Source organism: Triplophysa dalaica, chromosome 14 (genome assembly GCF_015846415.1).
Source record: "Triplophysa dalaica isolate WHDGS20190420 chromosome 14, ASM1584641v1, whole genome shotgun sequence".
NCBI classification, from domain to species: domain Eukaryota; kingdom Metazoa; phylum Chordata; class Actinopteri; order Cypriniformes; family Nemacheilidae; genus Triplophysa; species Triplophysa dalaica.
In genome coordinates this window covers 20,945,996-20,969,787 of record NC_079555.1, presented here as the reverse complement: position 1 = coordinate 20,969,787, position 23,792 = coordinate 20,945,996, and the positions used below count along the sequence as shown (strand labels likewise).

The 23,792-nt window shown below is 45.9% G+C and overlaps 52 non-coding genes across 52 annotated transcripts; 25 read left to right on the top strand and 27 right to left on the bottom strand.

The window, feature by feature from the left end:
• Positions 1-1,145: 1,145 nt before the first annotated feature.
• On the bottom strand, positions 1,146-1,217 carry trnad-guc (transfer RNA aspartic acid (anticodon GUC)). The gene has a single exon. It is a non-coding gene; the product is annotated as a tRNA-Asp (tRNA).
• A 365-nt stretch (positions 1,218-1,582) lies between these two features.
• On the bottom strand, positions 1,583-1,689 carry LOC130436176 (U6 spliceosomal RNA). Its single transcript, XR_008909011.1, has one exon. It is a non-coding gene; the product is annotated as a U6 spliceosomal RNA (small nuclear RNA).
• Positions 1,690-2,069: 380 nt separating this feature from the next.
• trnag-ucc (transfer RNA glycine (anticodon UCC)) lies at positions 2,070-2,141 on the top strand. The gene has a single exon. It is a non-coding gene; the product is annotated as a tRNA-Gly (tRNA).
• A 388-nt stretch (positions 2,142-2,529) lies between these two features.
• Positions 2,530-2,644, top strand: LOC130436079 (U5 spliceosomal RNA). The gene has a single exon (XR_008908920.1). It is a non-coding gene; the product is annotated as a U5 spliceosomal RNA (small nuclear RNA).
• Positions 2,645-2,900: 256 nt separating this feature from the next.
• On the bottom strand, positions 2,901-2,972 carry trnad-guc (transfer RNA aspartic acid (anticodon GUC)). The gene has a single exon. It is a non-coding gene; the product is annotated as a tRNA-Asp (tRNA).
• A 365-nt stretch (positions 2,973-3,337) lies between these two features.
• On the bottom strand, positions 3,338-3,444 carry LOC130436175 (U6 spliceosomal RNA). Its single transcript, XR_008909010.1, has one exon. It is a non-coding gene; the product is annotated as a U6 spliceosomal RNA (small nuclear RNA).
• A 380-nt stretch (positions 3,445-3,824) lies between these two features.
• trnag-ucc (transfer RNA glycine (anticodon UCC)) lies at positions 3,825-3,896 on the top strand. The gene has a single exon. It is a non-coding gene; the product is annotated as a tRNA-Gly (tRNA).
• A 388-nt stretch (positions 3,897-4,284) lies between these two features.
• Positions 4,285-4,399, top strand: LOC130436089 (U5 spliceosomal RNA). Its single transcript, XR_008908930.1, has one exon. It is a non-coding gene; the product is annotated as a U5 spliceosomal RNA (small nuclear RNA).
• Positions 4,400-4,655: 256 nt separating this feature from the next.
• trnad-guc (transfer RNA aspartic acid (anticodon GUC)) lies at positions 4,656-4,727 on the bottom strand. Its single transcript has one exon. It is a non-coding gene; the product is annotated as a tRNA-Asp (tRNA).
• A 496-nt stretch (positions 4,728-5,223) lies between these two features.
• On the bottom strand, positions 5,224-5,295 carry trnad-guc (transfer RNA aspartic acid (anticodon GUC)). Its single transcript has one exon. It is a non-coding gene; the product is annotated as a tRNA-Asp (tRNA).
• Positions 5,296-5,660: 365 nt separating this feature from the next.
• Positions 5,661-5,767, bottom strand: LOC130436174 (U6 spliceosomal RNA). The gene has a single exon (XR_008909009.1). It is a non-coding gene; the product is annotated as a U6 spliceosomal RNA (small nuclear RNA).
• Positions 5,768-6,147: 380 nt separating this feature from the next.
• Positions 6,148-6,219, top strand: trnag-ucc (transfer RNA glycine (anticodon UCC)). The gene has a single exon. It is a non-coding gene; the product is annotated as a tRNA-Gly (tRNA).
• A 388-nt stretch (positions 6,220-6,607) lies between these two features.
• Positions 6,608-6,722, top strand: LOC130436078 (U5 spliceosomal RNA). Its single transcript, XR_008908919.1, has one exon. It is a non-coding gene; the product is annotated as a U5 spliceosomal RNA (small nuclear RNA).
• Positions 6,723-6,978: 256 nt separating this feature from the next.
• Positions 6,979-7,050, bottom strand: trnad-guc (transfer RNA aspartic acid (anticodon GUC)). Its single transcript has one exon. It is a non-coding gene; the product is annotated as a tRNA-Asp (tRNA).
• A 365-nt stretch (positions 7,051-7,415) lies between these two features.
• On the bottom strand, positions 7,416-7,522 carry LOC130436172 (U6 spliceosomal RNA). The gene has a single exon (XR_008909008.1). It is a non-coding gene; the product is annotated as a U6 spliceosomal RNA (small nuclear RNA).
• A 379-nt stretch (positions 7,523-7,901) lies between these two features.
• trnag-ucc (transfer RNA glycine (anticodon UCC)) lies at positions 7,902-7,973 on the top strand. The gene has a single exon. It is a non-coding gene; the product is annotated as a tRNA-Gly (tRNA).
• Positions 7,974-8,361: 388 nt separating this feature from the next.
• On the top strand, positions 8,362-8,476 carry LOC130436076 (U5 spliceosomal RNA). The gene has a single exon (XR_008908918.1). It is a non-coding gene; the product is annotated as a U5 spliceosomal RNA (small nuclear RNA).
• A 256-nt stretch (positions 8,477-8,732) lies between these two features.
• On the bottom strand, positions 8,733-8,804 carry trnad-guc (transfer RNA aspartic acid (anticodon GUC)). The gene has a single exon. It is a non-coding gene; the product is annotated as a tRNA-Asp (tRNA).
• Positions 8,805-9,169: 365 nt separating this feature from the next.
• Positions 9,170-9,276, bottom strand: LOC130436171 (U6 spliceosomal RNA). Its single transcript, XR_008909007.1, has one exon. It is a non-coding gene; the product is annotated as a U6 spliceosomal RNA (small nuclear RNA).
• Positions 9,277-9,656: 380 nt separating this feature from the next.
• On the top strand, positions 9,657-9,728 carry trnag-ucc (transfer RNA glycine (anticodon UCC)). The gene has a single exon. It is a non-coding gene; the product is annotated as a tRNA-Gly (tRNA).
• Positions 9,729-10,116: 388 nt separating this feature from the next.
• On the top strand, positions 10,117-10,231 carry LOC130436074 (U5 spliceosomal RNA). The gene has a single exon (XR_008908916.1). It is a non-coding gene; the product is annotated as a U5 spliceosomal RNA (small nuclear RNA).
• A 250-nt stretch (positions 10,232-10,481) lies between these two features.
• trnad-guc (transfer RNA aspartic acid (anticodon GUC)) lies at positions 10,482-10,553 on the bottom strand. Its single transcript has one exon. It is a non-coding gene; the product is annotated as a tRNA-Asp (tRNA).
• A 365-nt stretch (positions 10,554-10,918) lies between these two features.
• LOC130436170 (U6 spliceosomal RNA) lies at positions 10,919-11,025 on the bottom strand. The gene has a single exon (XR_008909006.1). It is a non-coding gene; the product is annotated as a U6 spliceosomal RNA (small nuclear RNA).
• Positions 11,026-11,405: 380 nt separating this feature from the next.
• trnag-ucc (transfer RNA glycine (anticodon UCC)) lies at positions 11,406-11,477 on the top strand. Its single transcript has one exon. It is a non-coding gene; the product is annotated as a tRNA-Gly (tRNA).
• Positions 11,478-11,865: 388 nt separating this feature from the next.
• On the top strand, positions 11,866-11,980 carry LOC130436073 (U5 spliceosomal RNA). The gene has a single exon (XR_008908915.1). It is a non-coding gene; the product is annotated as a U5 spliceosomal RNA (small nuclear RNA).
• A 251-nt stretch (positions 11,981-12,231) lies between these two features.
• Positions 12,232-12,303, bottom strand: trnad-guc (transfer RNA aspartic acid (anticodon GUC)). The gene has a single exon. It is a non-coding gene; the product is annotated as a tRNA-Asp (tRNA).
• A 365-nt stretch (positions 12,304-12,668) lies between these two features.
• On the bottom strand, positions 12,669-12,775 carry LOC130436168 (U6 spliceosomal RNA). The gene has a single exon (XR_008909004.1). It is a non-coding gene; the product is annotated as a U6 spliceosomal RNA (small nuclear RNA).
• A 380-nt stretch (positions 12,776-13,155) lies between these two features.
• On the top strand, positions 13,156-13,227 carry trnag-ucc (transfer RNA glycine (anticodon UCC)). Its single transcript has one exon. It is a non-coding gene; the product is annotated as a tRNA-Gly (tRNA).
• A 388-nt stretch (positions 13,228-13,615) lies between these two features.
• Positions 13,616-13,730, top strand: LOC130436072 (U5 spliceosomal RNA). The gene has a single exon (XR_008908914.1). It is a non-coding gene; the product is annotated as a U5 spliceosomal RNA (small nuclear RNA).
• Positions 13,731-13,986: 256 nt separating this feature from the next.
• On the bottom strand, positions 13,987-14,058 carry trnad-guc (transfer RNA aspartic acid (anticodon GUC)). Its single transcript has one exon. It is a non-coding gene; the product is annotated as a tRNA-Asp (tRNA).
• A 365-nt stretch (positions 14,059-14,423) lies between these two features.
• On the bottom strand, positions 14,424-14,530 carry LOC130436167 (U6 spliceosomal RNA). Its single transcript, XR_008909003.1, has one exon. It is a non-coding gene; the product is annotated as a U6 spliceosomal RNA (small nuclear RNA).
• Positions 14,531-14,910: 380 nt separating this feature from the next.
• trnag-ucc (transfer RNA glycine (anticodon UCC)) lies at positions 14,911-14,982 on the top strand. Its single transcript has one exon. It is a non-coding gene; the product is annotated as a tRNA-Gly (tRNA).
• A 388-nt stretch (positions 14,983-15,370) lies between these two features.
• On the top strand, positions 15,371-15,485 carry LOC130436071 (U5 spliceosomal RNA). Its single transcript, XR_008908913.1, has one exon. It is a non-coding gene; the product is annotated as a U5 spliceosomal RNA (small nuclear RNA).
• A 250-nt stretch (positions 15,486-15,735) lies between these two features.
• trnad-guc (transfer RNA aspartic acid (anticodon GUC)) lies at positions 15,736-15,807 on the bottom strand. Its single transcript has one exon. It is a non-coding gene; the product is annotated as a tRNA-Asp (tRNA).
• Positions 15,808-16,172: 365 nt separating this feature from the next.
• Positions 16,173-16,279, bottom strand: LOC130436166 (U6 spliceosomal RNA). The gene has a single exon (XR_008909002.1). It is a non-coding gene; the product is annotated as a U6 spliceosomal RNA (small nuclear RNA).
• A 380-nt stretch (positions 16,280-16,659) lies between these two features.
• Positions 16,660-16,731, top strand: trnag-ucc (transfer RNA glycine (anticodon UCC)). Its single transcript has one exon. It is a non-coding gene; the product is annotated as a tRNA-Gly (tRNA).
• A 388-nt stretch (positions 16,732-17,119) lies between these two features.
• Positions 17,120-17,234, top strand: LOC130436070 (U5 spliceosomal RNA). Its single transcript, XR_008908912.1, has one exon. It is a non-coding gene; the product is annotated as a U5 spliceosomal RNA (small nuclear RNA).
• Positions 17,235-17,482: 248 nt separating this feature from the next.
• trnad-guc (transfer RNA aspartic acid (anticodon GUC)) lies at positions 17,483-17,554 on the bottom strand. The gene has a single exon. It is a non-coding gene; the product is annotated as a tRNA-Asp (tRNA).
• Positions 17,555-17,919: 365 nt separating this feature from the next.
• LOC130436165 (U6 spliceosomal RNA) lies at positions 17,920-18,026 on the bottom strand. The gene has a single exon (XR_008909001.1). It is a non-coding gene; the product is annotated as a U6 spliceosomal RNA (small nuclear RNA).
• Positions 18,027-18,406: 380 nt separating this feature from the next.
• On the top strand, positions 18,407-18,478 carry trnag-ucc (transfer RNA glycine (anticodon UCC)). Its single transcript has one exon. It is a non-coding gene; the product is annotated as a tRNA-Gly (tRNA).
• Positions 18,479-18,866: 388 nt separating this feature from the next.
• Positions 18,867-18,981, top strand: LOC130436240 (U5 spliceosomal RNA). Its single transcript, XR_008909074.1, has one exon. It is a non-coding gene; the product is annotated as a U5 spliceosomal RNA (small nuclear RNA).
• A 256-nt stretch (positions 18,982-19,237) lies between these two features.
• trnad-guc (transfer RNA aspartic acid (anticodon GUC)) lies at positions 19,238-19,309 on the bottom strand. Its single transcript has one exon. It is a non-coding gene; the product is annotated as a tRNA-Asp (tRNA).
• A 365-nt stretch (positions 19,310-19,674) lies between these two features.
• LOC130436164 (U6 spliceosomal RNA) lies at positions 19,675-19,781 on the bottom strand. Its single transcript, XR_008909000.1, has one exon. It is a non-coding gene; the product is annotated as a U6 spliceosomal RNA (small nuclear RNA).
• Positions 19,782-20,161: 380 nt separating this feature from the next.
• On the top strand, positions 20,162-20,233 carry trnag-ucc (transfer RNA glycine (anticodon UCC)). The gene has a single exon. It is a non-coding gene; the product is annotated as a tRNA-Gly (tRNA).
• Positions 20,234-20,621: 388 nt separating this feature from the next.
• On the top strand, positions 20,622-20,736 carry LOC130436239 (U5 spliceosomal RNA). The gene has a single exon (XR_008909073.1). It is a non-coding gene; the product is annotated as a U5 spliceosomal RNA (small nuclear RNA).
• A 250-nt stretch (positions 20,737-20,986) lies between these two features.
• Positions 20,987-21,058, bottom strand: trnad-guc (transfer RNA aspartic acid (anticodon GUC)). The gene has a single exon. It is a non-coding gene; the product is annotated as a tRNA-Asp (tRNA).
• Positions 21,059-21,423: 365 nt separating this feature from the next.
• Positions 21,424-21,530, bottom strand: LOC130436163 (U6 spliceosomal RNA). The gene has a single exon (XR_008908999.1). It is a non-coding gene; the product is annotated as a U6 spliceosomal RNA (small nuclear RNA).
• Positions 21,531-21,910: 380 nt separating this feature from the next.
• Positions 21,911-21,982, top strand: trnag-ucc (transfer RNA glycine (anticodon UCC)). The gene has a single exon. It is a non-coding gene; the product is annotated as a tRNA-Gly (tRNA).
• A 388-nt stretch (positions 21,983-22,370) lies between these two features.
• LOC130436238 (U5 spliceosomal RNA) lies at positions 22,371-22,485 on the top strand. Its single transcript, XR_008909072.1, has one exon. It is a non-coding gene; the product is annotated as a U5 spliceosomal RNA (small nuclear RNA).
• Positions 22,486-22,741: 256 nt separating this feature from the next.
• On the bottom strand, positions 22,742-22,813 carry trnad-guc (transfer RNA aspartic acid (anticodon GUC)). The gene has a single exon. It is a non-coding gene; the product is annotated as a tRNA-Asp (tRNA).
• Positions 22,814-23,178: 365 nt separating this feature from the next.
• LOC130436162 (U6 spliceosomal RNA) lies at positions 23,179-23,285 on the bottom strand. Its single transcript, XR_008908998.1, has one exon. It is a non-coding gene; the product is annotated as a U6 spliceosomal RNA (small nuclear RNA).
• A 376-nt stretch (positions 23,286-23,661) lies between these two features.
• trnag-ucc (transfer RNA glycine (anticodon UCC)) lies at positions 23,662-23,733 on the top strand. The gene has a single exon. It is a non-coding gene; the product is annotated as a tRNA-Gly (tRNA).
• The last annotated feature ends 59 nt before the right edge of the window (positions 23,734-23,792 follow it).

Sequence of the window (23,792 nt, the reverse complement as noted above, 5' to 3'; positions counted from 1 at the left end):
GTTCACAGCAGAGGGACAGTCACTTCTCCCCACACAGGTGGGCTCCCAGGTTGCAGCAGGCTCAAAGTCGATGGGCTGAACGGGACCTCTACTGGAGCAGACAGAAAGGGTGCTTCACACAAGGTATACAGTTCATGTGCATAGAAGGGAGTGAGCACTTCTCACAATACGGCTGCGTTGCAGGAATACAGCAGACTCAACGTCAGCGGGATGAATGGGACTTCTACGGAGACAGACCACGAACAATTCAACAAGGCATCTCGTCTCTTATTCACTCAAACAGAGGGGTTAATTCAGAGTCCAGATGATAATTCCTCAACATCCACTCAGTTAGAACAGAGCAATGACACAGAACTCTCACTATTGACAGTAGACCAGCGTAGCACAGGGAGAGTGCACGGCAAAGGGAATGTATCTTCCACACACACAGCAATTCCACTTCTAGCATATAAGGTGGGGGAAACGTCAATCTTAGGCACTGAAATCTCACTTCACGACGTGCAATTTAAAGCCCGCACTCACCCTTGGGTCTCTGTCCGAGGGGGCCGCGTTCATCAATGCTGCAAAGGGTATTTCGGGATGTTTTTCTTCACAAACACAGGCAGAGTTCACATCACCATTTATGATGGAGAAAGAGACAGGAGGTCGGCAATGAATCAGTACAATCCACTCGGTGACATTTATGATTGTGATCCACACACTCCAAACCACATCCAATTCAGTGTCGAATACATGCAATTACGAGACTCAGTTCTCGACTACCTAGCTCCTCTCCAATGCAAACAGGATATTTCACTTTCCCTCTGTTGCCCTCGAGTCCCTCATCAAGTCCACACTCTCCTCTTCATTCACCCGCACTCCAATAACTGCAACCACTCGATAAAACGACTTCTCACGGGAGAGAACCACACCGACAGTCTCTTTCTCTTGCTTTTTATACTCTCTCAAGTGCTGACAGGACCTCACTCAAACCCCCAAGGTAAATTCCCCACACCTGTTTCCAATCGGTCATTTGGGGTTGTCATGGCAACAGACGCACACACAGGCCTGGGACCGGTGTTACACTCAAAGCGTCCCAGCGGAAACACGGCTTCAACGGGAATAAGTTCCATATACCATTTGTCACACCGTGACACAAATCAAGCCTCCCCGTCGGGGAATCGAACCCCGGTCTTCCGCGTGACAGGCGGAGATACTGTCCACTATACTAACGAGGAATTGACGTTTGATGCATAGCCCCAACATGGGACGGCAACTGGTACAAACGCCAAATTCGCTCCTGTTTGGCTATTCCTTTACAGAAAGAAAGAGGAAGGGTAGTGGTGACTGTAACCAACTGCTGATCAGTTCAATTGTTTTAGATCACCTCAAAACAAACAGAGCCAATCGAAAACGTTTCTCCTGCAAGTGGTTGAAGTTTTTAAAGATAGAAAGTTGTTTTTAGTGTTAGTATAAACTAGGCCAGTTTTAGTGTGATACAATTTGTTTTGCACTGAAGCTCTTTGTTGTGATCTTGTTGTTCCGATTGCTTCCATTGTTTACCTCATTTGTTAGTCGTTTTGGATAAAAGCGTCTGCTAAATGTAAATATGGAGCGCTTCACGGATTTGCGTGTCATCCTTTCGCAGGGGCCATGCTAATCTTCTCTGTATCGATCCAATTTTAGTATATGCGCTGCCTTAGCAAGCACGATCGCCAAGGCAGAACAATTTACCTATACGCCTCGTTTCACAGCAAGCTGTCAGCTGGCTGGTAAGTCCCAGACAGCCCACCATCCAGTGTGACACCACAAGTGTCTTCAGGCTGGAGAAACAAACCCTGACCTCACTGTTGGATGGAATGGCAGACTGTGTATTCTAGTGGGAAGCTGAGATTTAAGGCTGCAGACAGGACGATTCTAATCACAAAGCCGACGTAAAAGGTGTGTGTAGACTCATCGGAGTCATGTGTACCAGGAGACTTGAGGTATCTCGTAAAATCGTACCTTCACACGCCTGTATATCTTTGTGTGGTCTCACAGCACTGTGTTCAGTAGATGTGGAAGTCCATCAAGCCAGCTCCTATTTGTGTGCGTTGGTGGTATAGTGGTGAGCATAGCTGCCTTCCAAGCAGTTGACCCGGGTTCGATTCCCGGCCAACGCATTCTGAGAAGTAGATAGAGCGAGGGCTGTGCAATGCGTCTCTTTAACGCTTTGAATGTGTAGTCATAGCCTGTCGAATTGCAACCGTGGAATCAAGGATTCTCGTGTATTTGAATGGGCGGCTTTGCTATTATTTGCGCTGCCTATGTCATTCAGTGTGCAGTGTAAAGTAAGAAGGGCTCTATCTTAAGGAAAAAACAAGGTCGCACGCCAGACTCCACCCCACGAAACAACGCCACCGTAGGCTTCTGTGAAGCACTGCACTCTTGTGCTGGCTTTCTTAAGCTCTTCCTAATTGCGATGTTCCGGGAAGCGTTCACTAGAGATCACCCTCTTTAAACATGATGGTGTTACGTGGTGAGTCCTCTGGTTCAACTGTTTGTGGATATAGCTCGAGTTTTCCTTCATCTACGCATAAATCTTTCGCCTTTTACTAAAGATTTCCGTGGAGGGAAACCTTTGCGAGTTTGTCGTATTTTTGGGTGCTTTGCTTACAGCAGAGCAGCATACGTTTGTAAACGATAGCAGAGGGCGGACGTTTGTACTGGAAATGCCAAACCGCAGCTCGTCCAAACCGGCCTACAACTTAGGTTGGTTAAAGAAAATCAAGAAAACCATCAATCCAAAATGTTTTTTCGAGTTGTATCCGACAACAAAGTGGATGGGGTGGTCTCAAGAAACGGGTTCGAACAAGGGTGGCCGTTGTAATCTTGAGCTGTTTGAAATTGCCACTCGAGGTGGAACTGAAATCAAATCAAGCCTCCCCGTCGGGGAATCGAACCCCGGTCTTCCGCGTGACAGGCGGAGATACTGTCCACTATACTAACGAGGAATTGACGTTTGATGCATAGCCCCAACATGGGACGGCAACTGGTACAAACGCCAAATTCGCTCCTGTTTGGCTATTCCTTTACAGAAAGAAAGAGGAAGGGTAGTGGTGACTGTAACCAACTGCTGATCAGTTCAATTGTTTTAGATCACCTCAAAACAAACAGAGCCAATCGAAAACGTTTCTCCTGCAAGTGGTTGAAGTTTTTAAAGATAGAAAGTTGTTTTTAGTGTTAGTATAAACTAGGCCAGTTTTAGTGTGATACAATTTGTTTTGCACTGAAGCTCTTTGTTGTGATCTTGTTGTTCCGATTGCTTCCATTGTTTACCTCATTTGTTAGTCGTTTTGGATAAAAGCGTCTGCTAAATGTAAATATGGAGCGCTTCACGGATTTGCGTGTCATCCTTTCGCAGGGGCCATGCTAATCTTCTCTGTATCGATCCAATTTTAGTATATGCGCTGCCTTAGCAAGCACGATCGCCAAGGCAGAACAATTTACCTATACGCCTCGTTTCACAGCAAGCTGTCAGCTGGCTGGTAAGTCCCAGACAGCCCACCATCCAGTGTGACACCACAAGTGTCTTCAGGCTGGAGAAACAAACCCTGACCTCACTGTTGGATGGAATGGCAGACTGTGTATTCTAGTGGGAAGCTGAGATTTAAGGCTGCAGACAGGACGATTCTAATCACAAAGCCGACGTAAAAGGTGTGTGTAGACTCATCGGAGTCATGTGTACCAGGAGACTTGAGGTATCTCGTAAAATCGTACCTTCACACGCCTGTATATCTTTGTGTGGTCTCACAGCACTGTGTTCAGTAGATGTGGAAGTCCATCAAGCCAGCTCCTATTTGTGTGCGTTGGTGGTATAGTGGTGAGCATAGCTGCCTTCCAAGCAGTTGACCCGGGTTCGATTCCCGGCCAACGCATTCTGAGAAGTAGATAGAGCGAGGGCTGTGCAATGCGTCTCTTTAACGCTTTGAATGTGTAGTCATAGCCTGTCGAATTGCAACCGTGGAATCAAGGATTCTCGTGTATTTGAATGGGCGGCTTTGCTATTATTTGCGCTGCCTATGTCATTCAGTGTGCAGTGTAAAGTAAGAAGGGCTCTATCTTAAGGAAAAAACAAGGTCGCACGCCAGACTCCACCCCACGAAACAACGCCACCGTAGGCTTCAGTGAAGCACTGCACTCTTGTGCTGGCTTTCTTAAGCTCTTCCTAATTGCGATGTTCCGGGAAGCGTTCACTAGAGATCACCCTCTTTAAACATGATGGTGTTACGTGGTGAGTCCTCTGGTTCAACTGTTTGTGGATATAGCTCGAGTTTTCCTTCATCTACGCAAAAATCTTTCGCCTTTTACTAAAGATTTCCGTGGAGGGAAACCTTTGCGAGTTTGTCGTATTTTTGGGTGCTTTGCTTACAGCAGAGCAGCATACGTTTGTAAACGATAGCAGAGGGCGGACGTTTGTACTGGAAATGCCAAACCGCAGCTCGTCCAAACCTGCCTACAACTTAGGTTGGTTAAAGAAAATCAAGAAAACCATCAATCCAAAATGTTTTTTCGAGTTGTATCCGACAACAAAGTGGATGGGGTGGTCTCAAGAAACGGGTTCGAACAAGGGTGGCCGTTGTAATCTTGAGCTGTTTGAAATTGCCACTCGAGGTGGAACTGAAATCAAATCAAGCCTCCCCGTCAGGGAATCGAACCCCGGTCTTCCGCGTGACAGGCGGAGATACTGTCCACTATACTAACGAGGAATTGACGTTTGATGCATAGCCCCAACATGGGACGGCAACTGGTACAAACGCCAAATTCGCTCCTGTTTGGCTATTCCTTTACAGAAAGAAAGAGGAAGGGTAGTGGTGACTGTAACCAACTGCTGATCAGTTCAATTGTTTTAGATCACCTCAAAACAAACAGAGCCAATCGAAAACGTTTCTCCTGCAAGTGGTTGAAGTTTTTAAAGATAGAAAGTTGTTTTTAGTGTTAGTATAAACTAGGCCAGTTTTAGTGTGATACAATTTGTTTTGCACTGAAGCTCTTTGTTGTGATCTTGTTGTTCCGATTGCTTCCATTGTTTACCTCATTTGTTAGTCGTTTTGGATAACCATCAATCCAAAATGTTTTTTCGAGTTGTATCCGACAACAAAGTGGATGGGGTGGTCTCAAGAAACGGGTTCGAACAAGGGTGGCCGTTGTAATCTTGAGCTGTTTGAAATTGCCACTCGAGGTGGAACTGAAATCAAATCAAGCCTCCCCGTCGGGGAATCGAACCCCGGTCTTCCGCGTGACAGGCGGAGATACTGTCCACTATACTAACGAGGAATTGACGTTTGATGCATAGCCCCAACATGGGACGGCAACTGGTACAAACGCCAAATTCGCTCCTGTTTGGCTATTCCTTTACAGAAAGAAAGAGGAAGGGTAGTGGTGACTGTAACCAACTGCTGATGAGTTCAATTGTTTTAGATCACCTCAAAACAAACAGAGCCAATCGAAAACGTTTCTCCTGCAAGTGGTTGAAGTTTTTAAAGATAGAAAGTTGTTTTTAGTGTTAGTATAAACTAGGCCAGTTTTAGTGTGATACAATTTGTTTTGCACTGAAGCTCTTTGTTGTGATCTTGTTGTTCCGATTGCTTCCATTGTTTACCTCATTTGTTAGTCGTTTTGGATAAAAGCGTCTGCTAAATGTAAATATGGAGCGCTTCACGGATTTGCGTGTCATCCTTTCGCAGGGGCCATGCTAATCTTCTCTGTATCGATCCAATTTTAGTATATGCGCTGCCTTAGCAAGCACGATCGCCAAGGCAGAACAATTTACCTATACGCCTCGTTTCACAGCAAGCTGTCAGCTGGCTGGTAAGTCCCAGACAGCCCACCATCCAGTGTGACACCACAAGTGTCTTCAGGCTGGAGAAACAAACCCTGACCTCACTGTTGGATGGAATGGCAGACTGTGTATTCTAGTGGGAAGCTGAGATTTAAGGCTGCAGACAGGACGATTCTAATCACAAAGCCGACGTAAAAGGTGTGTGTAGACTCATCGGAGTCATGTGTACCAGGAGACTTGAGGTATCTCGTAAAATCGTACCTTCACACGCCTGTATATCTTTGTGTGGTCTCACAGCACTGTGTTCAGTAGATGTGGAAGTCCATCAAGCCAGCTCCTATTTGTGTGCGTTGGTGGTATAGTGGTGAGCATAGCTGCCTTCCAAGCAGTTGACCCGGGTTCGATTCCCGGCCAACGCATTCTGAGAAGTAGATAGAGCGAGGGCTGTGCAATGCGTCTCTTTAACGCTTTGAATGTGTAGTCATAGCCTGTCGAATTGCAACCGTGGAATCAAGGATTCTCGTGTATTTGAATGGGCGGCTTTGCTATTATTTGCGCTGCCTATGTCATTCAGTGTGCAGTGTAAAGTAAGAAGGGCTCTATCTTAAGGAAAAAACAAGGTCGCACGCCAGACTCCACCCCACGAAACAACGCCACCGTAGGCTTCAGTGAAGCACTGCACTCTTGTGCTGGCTTTCTTAAGCTCTTCCTAATTGCGATGTTCCGGGAAGCGTTCACTAGAGATCACCCTCTTTAAACATGATGGTGTTACGTGGTGAGTCCTCTGGTTCAACTGTTTGTGGATATAGCTCGAGTTTTCCTTCATCTACGCATAAATCTTTCGCCTTTTACTAAAGATTTCCGTGGAGGGAAACCTTTGCGAGTTTGTCGTATTTTTGGGTGCTTTGCTTACAGCAGAGCAGCATACGTTTGTAAACGATAGCAGAGGGCGGACGTTTGTACTGGAAATGCCAAACCGCAGCTCGTCCAAACCGGCCTACAACTTAGGTTGGTTAAAGAAAATCAAGAAAACCATCAATCCAAAATGTTTTTTCGAGTTGTATCCGACAACAAAGTGGATGGGGTGGTCTCAAGAAACGGGTTCGAACAAGGGTGGCCGTTGTAATCTTGAGCTGTTTGAAATTGCCACTCGAGGTGGAACTGAAATCAAATCAAGCCTCCCCGTCGGGGAATCGAACCCCGGTCTTCCGCGTGACAGGCGGAGATACTGTCCACTATACTAACGAGGAATTGACGTTTGATGCATAGCCCCAACATGGGACGGCAACTGGTACAAACGCCAAATTCGCTCCTGTTTGGCTATTCCTTTACAGAAAGAAAGAGGAAGGGTAGTGGTGACTGTAACCAACTGCTGATCAGTTCAATTGTTTTAGATCACCTCAAAACAAACAGAGCCAATCGAAAACGTTTCTCCTGCAAGTGGTTGAAGTTTTTAAAGATAGAAAGTTGTTTTTAGTGTTAGTATAAACTAGGCCAGTTTTAGTGTGATACAATTTGTTTTGCACTGAAGGTCTTTGTTGTGATCTTGTTGTTCCGATTGCTTCCATTGTTTACCTCATTTGTGAGTCGTTTTGGATAAAAGCGTCTGCTAAATGTAAATATGGAGCGCTTCACGGATTTGCGTGTCATCCTTTCGCAGGGGCCATGCTAATCTTCTCTGTATCGATCCAATTTTAGTATATGCGCTGCCTTAGCAAGCACGATCGCCAAGGCAGAACAATTTACCTATACGCCTCGTTTCACAGCAAGCTGTCAGCTGGCTGGTAAGTCCCAGACAGCCCACCATCCAGTGTGACACCACACGTATCTTCAGGCTGGAGAAACAAAGCTGACCTCACTGTTGGATGGAATGGCAGACTGTGTATTCTAGTGGGAAGCTGAGACTTAAGGCTGCAGACAGGACGATTCTAATCACAAAGCCGACGTAAAAGGTGTGTGTAGACTCATCGGAGTCATGTGTACCAGGAGACTTGAGGTATCGCCTAAAATCGTACCTTCACAAGCCTGTATATCTTTGTGTGGTCTCACAGCACTGTGTTCAGTAGATGTGGAAGTCCATCAAGCCAGCTCCTATTTGTGTGCGTTGGTGGTATAGTGGTGAGCATAGCTGCCTTCCAAGCAGTTGACCCGGGTTCGATTCCCGGCCAACGCATTCTGAGAAGTACATAGAGCGAGGGCTGTGCAATGCGTCTCTTTAACGCTTTGAATGTGTAGTCATAGCCTGTCGAATTGCAACCGTGGAATCAAGGATTCTCGTGTATTTGAATGGGCGGCTTTGCTATTATTTGCGCTGCCTATGTCATTCAGTGTGCAGTGTAAAGTAAGAAGGGCTCTATCTTAAGGAAAAAACAAGGTCGCACGCCAGACTCCACCCCACGAAACAACGCCACCGTAGGATTCTGTGAAGCACTGCACTCTTGTGCTGGCTTTCTTAAGCTCTTCCTAATTGCGATGTTCCGGGAAGCGTTCACTAGAGATCACCCTCTTTAAACATGATGGTGTTACGTGGTGAGTCCTCTGGTTCAACTGTTTGTGGATATAGCTCGAGTTTTCCTTCATCTACGCATAAATCTTTCGCCTTTTACTAAAGATTTCCGTGGAGGGAAACCTTTGCGAGTTTGTCGTATTTTTGGGTGCTTTGCTTACAGCAGAGCAGCATACGTTTGTAAACTATAGCAGAGGCCGGACGTTTGTACTGGAAATGCCAAACCGCAGCTCGTCCAAACCTGCCTACAACTTAGGTTGGTTAAAGAAAATCAAGAAAACCATCAATCCAAAATGTTTTTTCGAGTTGTATCCGACAACAACGTGGAAGGGGTGGTCTCAAGAAACGGGTTCGAACAAGGGTGGCCGTTGTAATCTTGAGCTGTTTGAAATTGCCACTTGAGGTGGAACTGAAATCAAATCAAGCCTCCCCGTCGGGGAATCGAACCCCGGTCTTCCGCGTGACAGGCGGAGATACTGTCCACTATACTAACGAGGAATTGACGTTTGATGCATAGCCCCAACATGGGACGGCAACTGGTACAAACGCCAAATTCGCTCCTGTTTGGCTATTCCTTTACAGAAAGAAAGAGGAAGGGTAGTGGTGACTGTAACCAACTGCTGATCAGTTCAATTGTTTTAGATCACCTCAAAACAAACAGAGCCAATCGAAAACGTTTCTCCTGCAAGTGGTTGAAGTTTTTAAAGATAGAAAGTTGTTTTTAGTGTTAGTATAAACTAGGCCAGTTTAAGTGTGATACAATTTGTTTTGCACTGAAGCTCTTTGTTGTGATCTTGTTGTTCCGATTGCTTCCATTGTTTACCTCATTTGTTAGTCGTTTTGGATAAAAGAGTCTGCTAAATGTAAATATGGAGCGCTTCACGGATTTGCGTGTCATCCTTTCGCAGGGGCCATGCTAATCTTCTCTGTATCGATCCAATTTTAGTATATGCGCTGCCTTAGCAAGCACGATCGCCAAGGCAGAACAATTTACCTATACGCCTCGTTTCACAGCAAGCTGTCAGCTGGCTGGTAAGTCCCAGACAGCCCACCATCCAGTGTGACACCACACGTGTCTTCAAGCTGGAGAAACAAACCCTGACCTCACTGTTGGATGGAATGGCAGACTGTGTATTCTAGTGGGAAGCTGAGATTTAAGGCTGCAGACAGGACGATTCTAATCACAAAGCCGACGTAAAAGGTGTGTGTAGATTCATCGGAGTCATGTGTACCAGGAGACTTGAGGTATCGCGTAAAATCGTACCTTCACACGCCTGTATATCTTTGTGTGGTCTCACAGCACTGTGTTCAGTAGATGTGGAAGTCCATCAAGCCAACTCCTATTTGTGTGCGTTGGTGGTATAGTGGTGAGCATAGCTGCCTTCCAAGCAGTTGACCCGGGTTCGATTCCCGGCCAACGCATTCAGAGAAGTAGATAGAGCGAGGGCTGTGCAATGCGTCTCTTTAACGCTTTGAATGTGTAGTCATAGCCTGTCGAATTGCAACCGTGGAATCAAGGATTCTCGTGTATTTGAATGGGCGGCTTTGTTATTATTTGCGCTGCCTATGTCATTCAGTGTGCAGTGTAAAGTAAGAAGGGCTCTATCTTAAGGAAAAAACAAGGTCGCACGCCAGGCTCCACCCCACGAAACAACGCCACCGTAGGCTTCTGTGCAGCACTGCACTCTTGTGCTGGCTTTCTTAAGCTCTTCCTAATTGCGATGTTCCGGGAAGCGTTCACTAGAGATCACCCTCTTTAAACATGATGGTGTTACGTGGTGAGTCCTCTGGTTCAACTGTTTGTGGATATAGCTCGAGTTTTCCTTCATCTACGCATAAATCTTTCGCCTTTTACTAAAGATTTCCGTGGAGGGAAACCTTTGCGAGTTTGTCGTATTTTTGGGTGCTTTGCTTACAGCAGAGCAGCATACGTTTGTAAACAATAGCAGAGGGCGGACGTTTGTACTGGAAATGCCAAACCGCAGCTCGTCCAAACCTGCCTACAACTTAGGTTGGTTAAAGAAAATCAAGAAAACCATCAATCCAAAATGTTTTTTCGAGTTGTATCCGACAACAAAGTGGAGGTCTCAAGAAACGGGTTCGAACAAGGGTGGCCGTTGTAATCTTGAGCTGTTTGAAATTGCCACTTGAGGTGGAACTGAAATCAAATCAAGCCTCCCCGTCGGGGAATCGAACCCCGGTCTTCCGCGTGACAGGCGGAGATACTGTCCACTATACTAACGAGGAATTGACGTTTGATGCATAGCCCCAACATGGGACGGCAACTGGTACAAACGCCAAATTCGCTCCTGTTTGGCTATTCCTTTACAGAAAGAAAGAGGAAGGGTAGTGGTGACTGTAACCAACTGCTGATCAGTTCAATTGTTTTAGATCACCTCAAAACAAACAGAGCCAATCGAAAACGTTTCTCCTGCAAGTGGTTGAAGTTTTTAAAGATAGAAAGTTGTTTTTAGTGTTAGTATAAACTAGGCCAGTTTTAGTGTGATACAATTTGTTTTGCACTGAAGCTCTTTGTTGTGATCTTGTTGTTCCGATTGCTTCCATTGTTTACCTCATTTGTTAGTCGTTTTGGATAAAAGCGTCTGCTAAATGTAAATATGGAGCGCTTCACGGATTTGCGTGTCATCCTTTCGCAGGGGCCATGCTAATCTTCTCTGTATCGATCCAATTTTAGTATATGCGCTGCCTTAGCAAGCACGATCGCCAAGGCAGAACAATTTACCTATACGCCTCGTTTCACAGCAAGCTGTCAGCTGGCTGGTAAGTCCCAGACAGCCCACCATCCAGTGTGACACCACACGTGTCTTCAGGCTGGAGAAACAAACCCTGACCTCACTGTTGGATGGAATGGCAGACTGTGTATTCTAGTGGGAAGCTGAGATTTAAGGCTGCAGACAGGACGATTCTAATCACAAAGCCGACGTAAAAGGTGTGTGTAGACTCATCGGAGTCATGTGTACCAGGAGACTTGAGGTATCGCGTAAAATCGTACCTTCACACGCCTGTATATCTTTGTGTGGTCTCACAGCACTGTGTTCAGTAGATGTGGAAGTCCATCAAGCCAGCTCCTATTTGTGTGCGTTGGTGGTATAGTGGTGAGCATAGCTGCCTTCCAAGCAGTTGACCCGGGTTCGATTCCCGGCCAACGCATTCTGAGAAGTAGATAGAGCGAGGGCTGTGCAATGCGTCTCTTTAACGCTTTGAATGTGTAGTCATAGCCTGTCGAATTGCAACCGTGGAATCAAGGATTCTCGTGTATTTGAATGGGCGGCTTTGCTATTATTTGCGCTGCCTATGTCATTCAGTGTGCAGTGTAAAGTAAGAAGGGCTCTATCTTAAGGAAAAAACAAGGTCGCACGCCAGACTCCACCCCACGAAACAACGCCACCGTAGGCTTCTGTGAAGCACTGCACTCTTGTGCTGGCTTTCTTAAGCTCTTCCTAATTGCGATGTTCCGGGAAGCGTTCACTAGAGATCACCCTCTTTAAACATGATGGTGTTACGTGGTGAGTCCTCTGGTTCAACTGTTTGTGGATATAGCTCGAGTTTTCCTTCATCTACGCATAAATCTTTCGCCTTTTACTAAAGATTTCCGTGGAGGGAAACCTTTGCGAGTTTGTCGTATTTTTGGGTGCTTTGCTTACAGCAGAGCAGCATACGTTTGTAAACGATAGCAGAGGGCGGACGTTTGTACTGGAAATGCCAAACCGCAGCTCGTCCAAACCTGCCTACAACTTAGGTTGGTTAAAGAAAATCAAGAAAACCATCAATCCAAAATGTTTTTTCGAGTTGTATCCGACAACAAAGTGGAAGGTCTCAAGAAACGGGTTCGAACAAGGGTGGCCGTTGTAATCTTGAGCTGTTTGAAATTGCCACTTGAGGTGGAACTGAAATCAAATCAAGCCTCCCCGTCGGGGAATCGAACCCCGGTCTTCCGCGTGACAGGCGGAGATACTGTCCACTATACTAACGAGGAATTGACGTTTGATGCATAGCCCCAACATGGGACGGCAACTGGTACAAACGCCAAATTCGCTCCTGTTTGGCTATTCCTTTACAGAAAGAAAGAGGAAGGGTAGTGGTGACTGTAACCAACTGCTGATCAGTTCAATTGTTTTAGATCACCTCAAAACAAACAGAGCCAATCGAAAACGTTTCTCCTGCAAGTGGTTGAAGTTTTTAAAGATAGAAAGTTGTTTTTAGTGTTAGTATAAACTAGGCCAGTTTTAGTGTGATACAATTTGTTTTGCACTGAAGCTCTTTGTTGTGATCTTGTTGTTCCGATTGCTTCCATTGTTTACCTCATTTGTTAGTCGTTTTGGATAAAAGCGTCTGCTAAATGTAAATATGGAGCGCTTCACGGATTTGCGTGTCATCCTTTCGCAGGGGCCATGCTAATCTTCTCTGTATCGATCCAATTTTAGTATATGCGCTGCCTTAGCAAGCACGATCGCCAAGGCAGAACAATTTACCTATACGCCTCGTTTCACAGCAAGCTGTCAGCTGGCTGGTAAGTCCCAGACAGCCCACCATCCAGTGTGACACCACACGTGTCTTCAGGCTGGAGAAACAAACCCTGACCTCACTGTTGGATGGAATGGCAGACTGTGTATTCTAGTGGGAAGCTGAGATTTAAGGCTGCAGACAGGACGATTCTAATCACAAAGCCGACGTAAAAGGTGTGTGTAGACTCATCGGAGTCATGTGTACCAGGAGACTTGAGGTATCGCGTAAAATCGTACCTTCACACGCCTGTATATCTTTGTGTGGTCTCACAGCACTGTGTTCAGTAGATGTGGAAGTCCATCAAGCCAGCTCCTATTTGTGTGCGTTGGTGGTATAGTGGTGAGCATAGCTGCCTTCCAAGCAGTTGACCCGGGTTCGATTCCCGGCCAACGCATTCTGAGAAGTAGATAGAGCGAGGGCTGTGCAATGCGTCTCTTTAACGCTTTGAATGTGTAGTCATAGCCTGTCGAATTGCAACCGTGGAATCAAGGATTCTCGTGTATTTGAATGGGCGGCTTTGCTATTATTTGCGCTGCCTATGTCATTCAGTGTGCAGTGTAAAGTAAGAAGGGCTCTATCTTAAGGAAAAAACAAGGTCGCACGCCAGACTCCACCCCACGAAACAACGCCACCGTAGGCTTCTGTGAAGCACTGCACTCTTGTGCTGGCTTTCTTAAGCTCTTCCTAATTGCGATGTTCCGGGAAGCGTTCACTAGAGATCACCCTCTTTAAACATGATGGTGTTACGTGGTGAGTCCTCTGGTTCAACTGTTTGTGGATATAGCTCGAGTTTTCCTTCATCTACGCATAAATCTTTCGCCTTTTACTAAAGATTTCCGTGGAGGGAAACCTTTGCGAGTTTGTCGTATTTTTGGGTGCTTTGCTTACAGCAGAGCAGCATACGTTTGTAAACAATAGCAGAGGGCGGACGTTTGTACTGGAAATGCCAAACCGCAGCTCGTCCAAACCTGCCTACAACTTAGGTTGGTTAAAGAAAATCAAGAAAACCATCAATCCAAAATGTTTTTTCGAGTTGTATCCGACAACAAAGTGGAAGGGGTGGTCTCAAGAAACGGGTTCGAACAAGGGTGGCCGTTGTAATCTTGAGCTGTTTGAAATTGCCACTTGAGGTGGAACTGAAATCAAATCAAGCCTCCCCGTCGGGGAATCGAACCCCGGTCTTCCGCGTGACAGGCGGAGATACTGTCCACTATACTAACGAGGAATTGACGTTTGATGCATAGCCCCAACATGGGACGGCAACTGGTACAAACGCCAAATTCGCTCCTGTTTGGCTATTCCTTTACAGAAAGAAAGAGGAAGGGTAGTGGTGACTGTAACCAACTGCTGATCAGTTCAATTGTTTTAGATCACCTCAAAACAAACAGAGCCAATCGAAAACGTTTCTCCTGCAAGTGGTTGAAGTTTTTAAAGATAGAAAGTTGTTTTTAGTGTTAGTATAAACTAGGCCAGTTTTAGTGTGATACAATTTGTTTTGCACTGAAGCTCTTTGTTGTGATCTTGTTGTTCCGATTGCTTCCATTGTTTACCTCATTTGTTAGTCGTTTTGGATAAAAGCGTCTGCTAAATGTAAATATGGAGCGCTTCACGGATTTGCGTGTCATCCTTTCGCAGGGGCCATGCTAATCTTCTCTGTATCGATCCAATTTTAGTATATGCGCTGCCTTAGCAAGCACGATCGCCAAGGCAGAACAATTTACCTATACGCCTCGTTTCACAGCAAGCTGTCAGCTGGCTGGTAAGTCCCAGACAGCCCACCATCCAGTGTGACACCACACGTGTCTTCAGGCTGGAGAAACAAACCCTGACCTCACTGTTGGATGGAATGGCAGACTGTGTATTCTAGTGGGAAGCTGAGATTTAAGGCTGCAGACAGGACGATTCTAATCACAAAGCCGACGTAAAAGGTGTGTGTAGACTCATCGGAGTCATGTGTACCAGGAGACTTGAGGTATCGCGTAAAATCGTACCTTCACACGCCTGTATATCTTTGTGTGGTCTCACAGCACTGTGTTCAGTAGATGTGGAAGTCCATCAAGCCAGCTCCTATTTGTGTGCGTTGGTGGTATAGTGGTGAGCATAGCTGCCTTCCAAGCAGTTGACCCGGGTTCGATTCCCGGCCAACGCATTCTGAGAAGTAGATAGAGCGAGGGCTGTGCAATGCGTCTCTTTAACGCTTTGAATGTGTAGTCATAGCCTGTCGAATTGCAACCGTGGAATCAAGGATTCTCGTGTATTTGAATGGGCGGCTTTGCTATTATTTGCGCTGCCTATGTCATTCAGTGTGCAGTGTAAAGTAAGAAGGGCTCTATCTTAAGGAAAAAACAAGGTCGCACGCCAGACTCCACCCCACGAAACAACGCCACCGTAGGCTTCTGTGAAGCACTGCACTCTTGTGCTGGCTTTCTTAAGCTCTTCCTAATTGCGATGTTCCGGGAAGCGTTCACTAGAGATCACCCTCTTTAAACATGATGGTGTTACGTGGTGAGTCCTCTGGTTCAACTGTTTGTGGATATAGCTCGAGTTTTCCTTCATCTACGCATAAATCTTTCGCCTTTTACTAAAGATTTCCGTGGAGGGAAACCTTTGCGAGTTTGTCGTATTTTTGGGTGCTTTGCTTACAGCAGAGCAGCATACGTTTGTAAACAATAGCAGAGGGCGGACGTTTGTACTGGAAATGCCAAACCGCAGCTCGTCCAAACCTGCCTACAACTTAGGTTGGTTAAAGAAAATCAAGAAAACCATCAATCCAAAATGTTTTTTCGAGTTGTATCCGACAACAAAGTGGTGGTCTCAAGAAACGGGTTCGAACAAGGGTGGCCGTTGTAATCTTGAGCTGTTTGAAATTGCCACTTGAGGTGGAACTGAAATCAAATCAAGCCTCCCCGTCGGGGAATCGAACCCCGGTCTTCCGCGTGACAGGCGGAGATACTGTCCACTATACTAACGAGGAATTGACGTTTGATGCATAGCCCCAACATGGGACGGCAACTGGTACAAACGCCAAATTCGCTCCTGTTTGGCTATTCCTTTACAGAAAGAAAGAGGAAGGGTAGTGGTGACTGTAACCAACTGCTGATCAGTTCAATTGTTTTAGATCACCTCAAAACAAACAGAGCCAATCGAAAACGTTTCTCCTGCAAGTGGTTGAAGTTTTTAAAGATAGAAAGTTGTTTTTAGTGTTAGTATAAACTAGGCCAGTTTTAGTGTGATACAATTTGTTTTGCACTGAAGCTCTTTGTTGTGATCTTGTTGTTCCGATTGCTTCCATTGTTTACCTCATTTGTTAGTCGTTTTGGATAAAAGCGTCTGCTAAATGTAAATATGGAGCGCTTCACGGATTTGCGTGTCATCCTTTCGCAGGGGCCATGCTAATCTTCTCTGTATCGATCCAATTTTAGTATATGCGCTGCCTTAGCAAGCACGATCGCCAAGGCAGAACAATTTACCTATACGCCTCGTTTCACAGCAAGCTGTCAGCTGGCTGGTAAGTCCCAGACAGCCCACCATCCAGTGTGACACCACACGTGTCTTCAGGCTGGAGAAACAAACCCTGACCTCACTGTTGGATGGAATGGCAGACTGTGTATTCTAGTGGGAAGCTGAGATTTAAGGCTGCAGACAGGACGATTCTAATCACAAAGCCGACGTAAAAGGTGTGTGTAGACTCATCGGAGTCATGTGTACCAGGAGACTTGAGGTATCGCGTAAAATCGTACCTTCACACGCCTGTATATCTTTGTGTGGTCTCACAGCACTGTGTTCAGTAGATGTGGAAGTCCATCAAGCCAGCTCCTATTTGTGTGCGTTGGTGGTATAGTGGTGAGCATAGCTGCCTTCCAAGCAGTTGACCCGGGTTCGATTCCCGGCCAACGCATTCTGAGAAGTAGATAGAGCGAGGGCTGTGCAATGCGTCTCTTTAACGCTTTGAATGTGTAGTCATAGCCTGTCGAATTGCAACCGTGGAATCAAGGATTCTCGTGTATTTGAATGGGCGGCTTTGCTATTATTTGCGCTGCCTATGTCATTCAGTGTGCAGTGTAAAGTAAGAAGGGCTCTATCTTAAGGAAAAAACAAGGTCGCACGCCAGACTCCACCCCACGAAACAACGCCACCGTAGGCTTCTGTGAAGCACTGCACTCTTGTGCTGGCTTTCTTAAGCTCTTCCTAATTGCGATGTTCCGGGAAGCGTTCACTAGAGATCACCCTCTTTAAACATGATGGTGTTACGTGGTGAGTCCTCTGGTTCAACTGTTTGTGGATATAGCTCGAGTTTTCCTTCATCTACGCATAAATCTTTCGCCTTTTACTAAAGATTTCCGTGGAGGGAAACCTTTGCGAGTTTGTCGTATTTTTGGGTGCTTTGCTTACAGCAGAGCAGCATACGTTTGTAAACAATAGCAGAGGCGGACGTTTGTACTGGAAATGCCAAACCGCAGCTCGTCCAAACCTGCCTACAACTTAGGTTGGTTAAAGAAAATCAAGAAAACCATCAATCCAAAATTTTTTTCGAGTTGTATCCGACAACAAAGTGGTGGTCTCAAGAAACGGGTTCGAACAAGGGTGGCCGTTGTAATCTTGAGCTGTTTGAAATTGCCACTTGAGGTGGAACTGAAATCAAATCAAGCCTCCCCGTCGGGGAATCGAACCCCGGTCTTCCGCGTGACAGGCGGAGATACTGTCCACTATACTAACGAGGAATTGACGTTTGATGCATAGCCCCAACATGGGACGGCAACTGGTACAAACGCCAAATTCGCTCCTGTTTGGCTATTCCTTTACAGAAAGAAAGAGGAAGGGTAGTGGTGACTGTAACCAACTGCTGATCAGTTCAATTGTTTTAGATCACCTCAAAACAAACAGAGCCAATCGAAAACGTTTCTCCTGCAAGTGGTTGAAGTTTTTAAAGATAGAAAGTTGTTTTTAGTGTTAGTATAAACTAGGCCAGTTTTAGTGTGATACAATTTGTTTTGCACTGAAGCTCTTTGTTGTGATCTTGTTGTTCCGATTGCTTCCATTGTTTACCTCATTTGTTAGTCGTTTTGGATAAAAGCGTCTGCTAAATGTAAATATGGAGCGCTTCACGGATTTGCGTGTCATCCTTTCGCAGGGGCCATGCTAATCTTCTCTGTATCGATCCAATTTTAGTATATGCGCTGCCTTAGCAAGCACGATCGCCAAGGCAGAACAATTTACCTATACGCCTCGTTTCACAGCAAGCTGTCAGCTGGCTGGTAAGTCCCAGACAGCCCACCATCCAGTGTGACACCACACGTGTCTTCAGGCTGGAGAAACAAACCCTGACCTCACTGTTGGATGGAATGGCAGACTGTGTATTCTAGTGGGAAGCTGAGATTTAAGGCTGCAGACAGGACGATTCTAATCACAAAGCCGACGTAAAAGGTGTGTGTAGACTCATCGGAGTCATGTGTACCAGGAGACTTGAGGTATCGCGTAAAATCGTACCTTCACACGCCTGTATATCTTTGTGTGGTCTCACAGCACTGTGTTCAGTAGATGTGGAAGTCCATCAAGCCAGCTCCTATTTGTGTGCGTTGGTGGTATAGTGGTGAGCATAGCTGCCTTCCAAGCAGTTGACCCGGGTTCGATTCCCGGCCAACGCATTCTGAGAAGTAGATAGAGCGAGGGCTGTGCAATGCGTCTCTTTAACGCTTTGAATGTGTAGTCATAGCCTGTCGAATTGCAACCGTGGAATCAAGGATTCTCGTGTATTTGAATGGGCGGCTTTGCTATTATTTGCGCTGCCTATGTCATTCAGTGTGCAGTGTAAAGTAAGAAGGGCTCTATCTTAAGGAAAAAACAAGGTCGCACGCCAGACTCCACCCCACGAAACAACGCCACCGTAGGCTTCTGTGAAGCACTGCACTCTTGTGCTGGCTTTCTTAAGCTCTTCCTAATTGCGATGTTCCGGGAAGCGTTCACTAGAGATCACCCTCTTTAAACATGATGGTGTTACGTGGTGAGTCCTCTGGTTCAACTGTTTGTGGATATAGCTCGAGTTTTCCTTCATCTACGCATAAATCTTTCGCCTTTTACTAAAGATTTCCGTGGAGGGAAACCTTTGCGAGTTTGTCGTATTTTTGGGTGCTTTGCTTACAGCAGAGCAGCATACGTTTGTAAACAATAGCAGAGGGCGGACGTTTGTACTGGAAATGCCAAACCGCAGCTCGTCCAAACCTGCCTACAACTTAGGTTGGTTAAAGAAAATCAAGAAAACCATCAATCCAAAATGTTTTTTCGAGTTGTATCCGACAACAAAGTGGAAGGGGTGGTCTCAAGAAACGGGTTCGAACAAGGGTGGCCGTTGTAATCTTGAGCTGTTTGAAATTGCCACTTGAGGTGGAACTGAAATCAAATCAAGCCTCCCCGTCGGGGAATCGAACCCCGGTCTTCCGCGTGACAGGCGGAGATACTGTCCACTATACTAACGAGGAATTGACGTTTGATGCATAGCCCCAACATGGGACGGCAACTGGTACAAACGCCAAATTCGCTCCTGTTTGGCTATTCCTTTACAGAAAGAAAGAGGAAGGGTAGTGGTGACTGTAACCAACTGCTGATCAGTTCAATTGTTTTAGATCACCTCAAAACAAACAGAGCCAATCGAAAACGTTTCTCCTGCAAGTGGTTGAAGTTTTTAAAGATAGAAAGTTGTTTTTAGTGTTAGTATAAACTAGGCCAGTTTTAGTGTGATACAATTTGTTTTGCACTGAAGCTCTTTGTTGTGATCTTGTTGTTCCGATTGCTTCCATTGTTTACCTCATTTGTTAGTCGTTTTGGATAAAAGCGTCTGCTAAATGTAAATATGGAGCGCTTCACGGATTTGCGTGTCATCCTTTCGCAGGGGCCATGCTAATCTTCTCTGTATCGATCCAATTTTAGTATATGCGCTGCCTTAGCAAGCACGATCGCCAAGGCAGAACAATTTACCTATACGCCTCGTTTCACAGCAAGCTGTCAGCTGGCTGGTAAGTCCCAGACAGCCCACCATCCAGTGTGACACCACACGTGTCTTCAGGCTGGAGAAACAAACCCTGACCTCACTGTTGGATGGAATGGCAGACTGTGTATTCTAGTGGGAAGCTGAGATTTAAGGCTGCAGACAGGACGATTCTAATCACAAAGCCGACGTAAAAGGTGTGTGTAGACTCATCGGAGTCATGTGTACCAGGAGACTTGAGGTATCGCGTAAAATCGTACCTTCACACGCCTGTATATCTTTGTGTGGTCTCACAGCACTGTGTTCAGTAGATGTGGAAGTCCATCAAGCCAGCTCCTATTTGTGTGCGTTGGTGGTATAGTGGTGAGCATAGCTGCCTTCCAAGCAGTTGACCCGGGTTCGATTCCCGGCCAACGCATTCTGAGAAGTAGATAGAGCGAGGGCTGTGCAATGCGTCTCTTTAACGCTTTGAATGTGTAGTCATAGCCTGTCGAATTGCAACCGTGGAATCAAGGATTCTCGTGTATTTGAATGGGCGGCTTTGCTATTATTTGCGCTGCCTATGTCATTCAGTGTGCAGTGTAAAGTAAGAAGGGCTCTATCTTAAGGAAAAAACAAGGTCGCACGCCAGACTCCACCCCACGAAACAACGCCACCGTAGGCTTCTGTGAAGCACTGCACTCTTGTGCTGGCTTTCTTAAGCTCTTCCTAATTGCGATGTTCCGGGAAGCGTTCACTAGAGATCACCCTCTTTAAACATGATGGTGTTACGTGGTGAGTCCTCTGGTTCAACTGTTTGTGGATATAGCTCGAGTTTTCCTTCATCTACGCATAAATCTTTCGCCTTTTACTAAAGATTTCCGTGGAGGGAAACCTTTGCGAGTTTGTCGTATTTTTGGGTGCTTTGCTTACAGCAGAGCAGCATACGTTTGTAAACAATAGCAGAGGGCGGACGTTTGTACTGGAAATGCCAAACCGCAGCTCGTCCAAACCTGCCTACAACTTAGGTTGGTTAAAGAAAATCAAGAAAACCATCAATCCAAAATGTTTTTTCGAGTTGTATCCGACAACAAAGTGGAGGTCTCAAGAAACGGGTTCGAACAAGGGTGGCCGTTGTAATCTTGAGCTGTTTGAAATTGCCACTTGAGGTGGAACTGAAATCAAATCAAGCCTCCCCGTCGGGGAATCGAACCCCGGTCTTCCGCGTGACAGGCGGAGATACTGTCCACTATACTAACGAGGAATTGACGTTTGATGCATAGCCCCAACATGGGACGGCAACTGGTACAAACGCCAAATTCGCTCCTGTTTGGCTATTCCTTTACAGAAAGAAAGAGGAAGGGTAGTGGTGACTGTAACCAACTGCTGATCAGTTCAATTGTTTTAGATCACCTCAAAACAAACAGAGCCAATCGAAAACGTTTCTCCTGCAAGTGGTTGAAGTTTTTAAAGATAGAAAGTTGTTTTTAGTGTTAGTATAAACTAGGCCAGTTTTAGTGTGATACAATTTGTTTTGCACTGAAGCTCTTTGTTGTGATCTTGTTGTTCCGATTGCTTCCATTGTTTACCTCATTTGTTAGTCGTTTTGGATAAAAGCGTCTGCTAAATGTAAATATGGAGCGCTTCACGGATTTGCGTGTCATCCTTTCGCAGGGGCCATGCTAATCTTCTCTGTATCGATCCAATTTTAGTATATGCGCTGCCTTAGCAAGCACGATCGCCAAGGCAGAACAATTTACCTATACGCCTCGTTTCACAGCAAGCTGTCAGCTGGCTGGTAAGTCCCAGACAGCCCACCATCCAGTGTGACACCACACGTGTCTTCAGGCTGGAGAAACAAACCCTGACCTCACTGTTGGATGGAATGGCAGACTGTGTATTCTAGTGGGAAGCTGAGATTTAAGGCTGCAGACAGGACGATTCTAATCACAAAGCCGACGTAAAAGGTGTGTGTAGACTCATCGGAGTCATGTGTACCAGGAGACTTGAGGTATCGCGTAAAATCGTACCTTCACACGCCTGTATATCTTTGTGTGGTCTCACAGCACTGTGTTCAGTAGATGTGGAAGTCCATCAAGCCAGCTCCTATTTGTGTGCGTTGGTGGTATAGTGGTGAGCATAGCTGCCTTCCAAGCAGTTGACCCGGGTTCGATTCCCGGCCAACGCATTCTGAGAAGTAGATAGAGCGAGGGCTGTGCAATGCGTCTCTTTAACGCTTTGAATGTGTAGTCATAGCCTGTCGAATTGCAACCGTGGAATCAAGGATTCTCGTGTATTTGAATGGGCGGCTTTGCTATTATTTGCGCTGCCTATGTCATTCAGTGTGCAGTGTAAAGTAAGAAGGGCTCTATCTTAAGGAAAAAACAAGGTCGCACGCCAGACTCCACCCCACGAAACAACGCCACCGTAGGCTTCTGTGAAGCACTGCACTCTTGTGCTGGCTTTCTTAAGCTCTTCCTAATTGCGATGTTCCGGGAAGCGTTCACTAGAGATCACCCTCTTTAAACATGATGGTGTTACGTGGTGAGTCCTCTGGTTCAACTGTTTGTGGATATAGCTCGAGTTTTCCTTCATCTACGCATAAATCTTTCGCCTTTTACTAAAGATTTCCGTGGAGGGAAACCTTTGCGAGTTTGTCGTATTTTTGGGTGCTTTGCTTACAGCAGAGCAGCATACGTTTGTAAACAATAGCAGAGGGCGGACGTTTGTACTGGAAATGCCAAACCGCAGCTCGTCCAAACCTGCCTACAACTTAGGTTGGTTAAAGAAAATCAAGAAAACCATCAATCCAAAATGTTTTTTCGAGTTGTATCCGACAACAAAGTGGAAGGGGTGGTCTCAAGAAACGGGTTCGAACAAGGGTGGCCGTTGTAATCTTGAGCTGTTTGAAATTGCCACTTGAGGTGGAACTGAAATCAAATCAAGCCTCCCCGTCGGGGAATCGAACCCCGGTCTTCCGCGTGACAGGCGGAGATACTGTCCACTATACTAACGAGGAATTGACGTTTGATGCATAGCCCCAACATGGGACGGCAACTGGTACAAACGCCAAATTCGCTCCTGTTTGGCTATTCCTTTACAGAAAGAAAGAGGAAGGGTAGTGGTGACTGTAACCAACTGCTGATCAGTTCAATTGTTTTAGATCACCTCAAAACAAACAGAGCCAATCGAAAACGTTTCTCCTGCAAGTGGTTGAAGTTTTTAAAGATAGAAAGTTGTTTTTAGTGTTAGTATAAACTAGGCCAGTTTTAGTGTGATACAATTTGTTTTGCACTGAAGCTCTTTGTTGTGATCTTGTTGTTCCGATTGCTTCCATTGTTTACCTCATTTGTTAGTCGTTTTGGATAAAAGCGTCTGCTAAATGTAAATATGGAGCGCTTCACGGATTTGCGTGTCATCCTTTCGCAGGGGCCATGCTAATCTTCTCTGTATCGATCCAATTTTAGTATATGCGCTGCCTTAGCAAGCACGATCGCCAAGGCAGAACAATTTACCTATACGCCTCGTTTCACAGCAAGCTGTCAGCTGGCTGGTAAGTCCCAGACAGCCCACCATCCAGTGTGACACCACACGTGTCTTCAGGCTGGAGAAACAAACCCTGACCTCACTGTTGGATGGAATGGCAGACTGTGTATTCTAGTGGGAAGCTGAGATTTAAGGCTGCAGACAGGACGATTCTAATCACAAAGCCGACGTAAAAGGTGTGTGTAGACTCATCGGAGTCATGTGTACCAGGAGACTTGAGGTATCGCGTAAAATCGTACCTTCACACGCCTGTATATCTTTGTGTGGTCTCACAGCACTGTGTTCAGTGTGGAAGTCCATCAAGCCAGCTCCTATTTGTGTGCGTTGGTGGTATAGTGGTGAGCATAGCTGCCTTCCAAGCAGTTGACCCGGGTTCGATTCCCGGCCAACGCATTCTGAGAAGTAGATAGAGCGAGGGCTGTGCAATGCGTCTCTTTAACGCTTTGAATGTG